Genomic DNA, 4,845 nt, shown 5'->3' with positions numbered 1-4,845 from the left:
TCTAAACTATAGAAATCATGATGATGACGATTTACATTACCCTATACTAGTTATAGCTACATTTTCTTCTCTACTGAAGATTACTACAAGGTCTTACTCCAGGGTGGGAAAATGCCTACGAGAAACCAAACAGATGAAGACAGAGTTGTTGATTTCCTTCGTTACTTGTAATGTTATAAGGGAAGAAAAATAATCAGTTTTTTCTGAATTAGCTTTCAAGCTACTACATACCACCAGTAGAATAGTTATTTTTATGTTATCTAGTAGGCCTTTATCTTTGTTTAATCTAATTATTAAATCTAACACAAATCCTTCTAATTTTATAAGAAATGTAAGGTCTTTTTACATGTTGCAATAAAGTATACCCTTGGGGTACCTGTACCACTAAAGGAGAAGCTCATCTTTTAATTGTAGGTATTTTCACTTGGGAAAGGGGGTACTTAGTCAGTTGCTCAACCGAAATGTGTCTTCCGTATCAGAGAGGTGCGGGGGGCTCCCTTAATCGATGTCCACAGCACCCACGGAGCAGTTGGGGGTTAACTGTCTTGCTCAAGGGCAGAACAGCAGATTTGTTCACCTTTCCGGCTTGGGAATTTGAACCAGCGGCCTTTTGGTTGCTGGCCCAATGCTCTTAACCGCTAGGCTATCTACCGCCTTACTTACTAATGTAGAAATTGCTCATAGGTAACTGTAAAGTTATACATAACTTTAAATAGCAAATCCTGTGTTACAACCTTGTACTTATGCCGAAATTACAGATATGTACTCTGGTGTAATAGTGTGATTATTTTCTCACTTGGATGGATGGCGCTGTCAGAAGCTGATGATTTAGATTGTCAGGATGGTAGGTACACAATAATTACAAGTAAGTATCCCTCAAGATACAATTCATTTTAACTAGCTAAGTCCTGTGTAACACCTAGTAATTACAATGTATGTATGCAGATATGACATGTACTAGTGTGTTTATTTTCTCAATAGGATGGTGCCTTCAGAAGCTTTGCAATTTGGGTCAGGTTATCAGGATGTGTAATGTGCTATATAAGTGCACATTGATTACAAGTAAGTATCCCTCAAGATACTTCATTTTAACTGGCTTAATCTTGTGTAACACCTAGTAATTACATTGTACTTATGCAGATATTACATGTACTCTGTGGTGTACTTGTGTGTTTATCCTCCCACTTGAGGATGACACCTATATGGTAGACCCCAGTCAGAAAGGTTGACATATATCCTATCTGTTTATGTAAACTCGACCAAGTTAACCCAGATGGTACACTTTTGGGGCGCAAGCACAAGATTGAGGGGATATTTTGAGGAGTGTGCATTCACGGCTAGGTAACTCGAGCCTATGTAATCTCAGGACACCCAACGCATCTGCCCACAACAGATTACAACCTTGTGATAGTTATTACTGAATTGGATGCAGTTGAGAAGAAACTAAATTGGTGAATTAATGGAAACTTACCCATTTGTAACAAGCATGTTAACAGTTATTCGTTGTTACATGTTATTATAGCGTAACTGAGTCATTACAATTGACTATAATGCTTGTTAGTGTAATTACAATGTAATAAGGACTCCGTAAAATTAAGTGTTACTGCAATTTCTCGCTAGCTATACTTTACATCATATTCTTAGTTATCTAGCTGGATTAAAACATTTGCTATTAGGTCAATTCCCCTGAATTTTGATATTGAAATGTAGTCATTTTTCTAAAAGCATAAGTCCTAATTATTTGTATTTCTCAGTTTTCAATAAAGATCAGGTCACAGGAGAGATCAGCATGGGGGCGACTTGTTACAGGTCAATAAGGAAATCCGAGAGTCCACACAGTTTGAGAGTAGGATGAATATTACTGTTCTGGTTGTTATAAACAAGTTCCTGGGTATTCGTAAGTGTCTCAAAATAATTGCATGCTTAGGCTACTTGGAAATTGATTAGATAGTGGAGTCAACATAGTACAGTTTAACAGTCATATTCAAAACAATTCACTGAGGTGAGAACTAGTTTGAGGATTGGTTTGTTGACATTTGAACAGCACTGTTATTGCAGAGAATTGTGGTTTTATCCGTTCTTTATCTTCACAGATTGTGTTAAAGGACTCACTCCCTGCCATCCTGGCCCACAGCCACTGCTCCTGTGTTGCTGGGACTACTTTGTGCAACCACACAGTTGCACTGCTCTACTAGTCAACACATTACTCTCAATTTGGGATTGGTGCATTCCCCCATCCATAGTTGCACCGAGAGTGAGCAGAGGTGGCAAAAGCCAAAAACAATGGTAAGGCTGTGTGGATGGTTATTGAAGGCTAATATGAATAATATAAATTGGTGATGTGATTGTGATGATCTAAGTGCCCCTTTGTATTCCAAGGGTGTGAAGCCAGGCACTGTTAGCAGGATGGTGTTCCTATCAGCAAGACCCAAAGAGAGAATAATGGTTGAAGGAGTGAGGTAAAATGTTGAGCATTTATCATAATCTGAGCTAATCTTTGACAAATGCTTTACAGATAAATACATTTGTTTGATTGTGATAAATTCATTAGATTGTGTATTCAATATGCCTCTGTTACAAGAGCTACATGATATTATCCCAATCCAGAAACAATCCCTAGTGGTCCCTACAATCTAGACACTTGTGTAGATCCAAAAGAGATAGGTGAAAGGATGATGGAGTTATGACCATCTTGCTTTTACCCATATCCAATCCTTTTGAATCGACACAAGTGTCTAGGGAGTACAAACTAAGTTTTTTCCCCTGATATGTCAGTTATAGGCCCTACTTTTGTGTCCATCACAGGAGTACCTTCTATAGAGGTGTAACCTGGGAGCTGCCTGACCTCTGTCCTCCATGTGGAAGAGGTGTACAGGGACTTTACCAATGCTACAGCCCCTTTGGTCATTCCATTGGACATATCCACTGAGGTCCAGTTAGTGGATTCTGCCATTGGTGAAGTCCGGGCTGGCTGCTGCTACAACAACTCGCAACATCACTTCGCATGAAGACAGAATCCTCAGGGGAACTCGTCAGTCTGCAGAGATGAAGAGAGGTCTGGAGATGAATTCTGCTGCTGTGGAGGAATACTATGTTCTCCAGAATGTCAACTGTTACCCCCATGGGCATCAACAGAGACTGCCAAATTTGGGAAGCAATCAACAAGAAGGCTGACCATTTATTTGTTTACTCTTACTTGCAGAGATGCCTAATGATCTCCTATGTCAAATGTTAAAAGATTAAAAACATTTTTGTACTGTGAATTTGTATCTTATTTATAGATTATTTCTATGAAAGATAACCACTGTGCTAACTATTTTATCCCGACTCCAACAATGTTGATACAATTATCAATTTTTTTTGTGGAAACTTGTTGGTTTGTTAGTGAGAACACTGGACAAAATAGTAGAGTGCAGGCCAACATAATGCAATTTATTTTGAAGAGAGGGTCTGAAGGTAGCTGTTAAACACAGGCTGTAGACTTGGAACATGCTGGCCTCCTAGGCAGAGTTGCAAAGAAAAAGCCATAACTCAGACTGGCCAATAAACACAATTTAAGATGGGCAAAATAACTTATCTGCCGTCTCTCACAGTTGAAGTGTACCTATGATAAAAAATTACAGACCTACATGCTTTGTAAGTAGGAAAACCTGCAAAATTGGCAGTGTATCAAATACTTGTTCTCCCCACTGTATATGTCCTACCCTGCCTTTCTAAGGTCTTCGAAAGCCAGGTTAACAAACAGATTACCGACCATTTCGAATCCCACCGTACTTTCTCCGCTATGCCATCTGGTTTCAGTGCTGGTCACAGGTGCACCTCAGCCAAGCTCAAGGTCCTAAACGATATCATAACCGCCATCGATAAGAGACATTACTGTGCAGCCATATTCATCGACCTGGCAAAAGCTTTCGACTCTGTCAATCACAACATTCTTATCGGCAGACTCAACAGCCTTGGTTTCTCAAATGACTGCCTCGCCTGGTTCACCAACTACTTCTCAAACAGAGTTCAGTGTGTCAAATCGGAGGGCCTGTTGTCCGGACCTCTCTATGGGAGTGCCACGGGGTTCAATTCTCGGGCCGACTCTCTTCTCTGTATACATCAATGATGTCGCCCTTGCTGCTGGTGATTCTCTGATCCACCTCTACGCAGACGACACAATTATGTATACTTCTGGCCCTTCTTTTGATACTTAACTAACCTCCAGACAAACGTCAATGCCATACAACTCTCCTTCCGTGGCCTCCAACTGCTCTTAAATGCAAGTAAAACTAAATGCATGCTCTTCAACCGATCGCTGCCCGCACCTGCCCGCCCATCCAGCATCACTACTCTGGACAACTGCAAATACCTAGATGTCTGGTTAGACTGTAAACTCTCGTTCCAGATTCACATTGAGCATCTCCAATTCAAAATTAAATCTAGAATCAACTTCCTATTTCACAACAAAGCATCCTTCACTCATGCTGCCAAACATACCCTCGTAAAACTGACCATCCTACCGATCCTCGACTTCGGCGATGTCATTTACAAAATAGCCTCCAACACTCTACTCAACAAATTGGATGCAGTCTATCACAGTGCCATCCGTTTTGTCACCAAAGCCCCATATACTACCCACCACTGACCTGTACTCTCTCGTTGGCTGGCCATCGCTTCATACTCGTCGCCAAACCTACTGTTTCCAGGTCATCTACAAGTCTTTGCTAGGTAAAGCCCCACCTTATCTCAGCTCACTAGTCACCATAGCAGCATCCACCCGTAGCACTCGCTCCAGCAGGTATAACTCACTGGTCACCCCCAAAGCCAATTCCTACTTTGGCCGCCTTTCCTTCCAGTTCT

General features: G+C 40.9%; 1 long non-coding RNA gene across 3 annotated transcripts; it reads left to right on the top strand.

Annotated features, from left to right (window-relative positions):
* The first annotated feature begins 16 nt into the window (after positions 1–16).
* LOC111978532 (uncharacterized) lies at positions 17–3,263 on the top strand. Of its 3 annotated transcripts, none has more exons than XR_011481516.1 (4): positions 17–1,062; positions 2,094–2,254; positions 2,380–2,459; positions 2,806–3,263. It is a non-coding gene; the product is annotated as an uncharacterized lncRNA (long non-coding RNA). The 3 variants fall into 3 exon arrangements; XR_002879186.1 differs by having other exon boundaries at positions 2,094–2,286; XR_002879185.1 differs by having other exon boundaries at positions 2,094–2,459.
* The last annotated feature ends 1,582 nt before the right edge of the window (positions 3,264–4,845 follow it).

This window comes from Salvelinus sp. IW2-2015, linkage group LG18 (assembly GCF_002910315.2).
Source record: "Salvelinus sp. IW2-2015 linkage group LG18, ASM291031v2, whole genome shotgun sequence".
Lineage (NCBI taxonomy): Eukaryota > Metazoa > Chordata > Actinopteri > Salmoniformes > Salmonidae > Salvelinus > Salvelinus sp. IW2-2015.
This window is presented reverse-complemented; position numbering and strand designations above follow the sequence as displayed.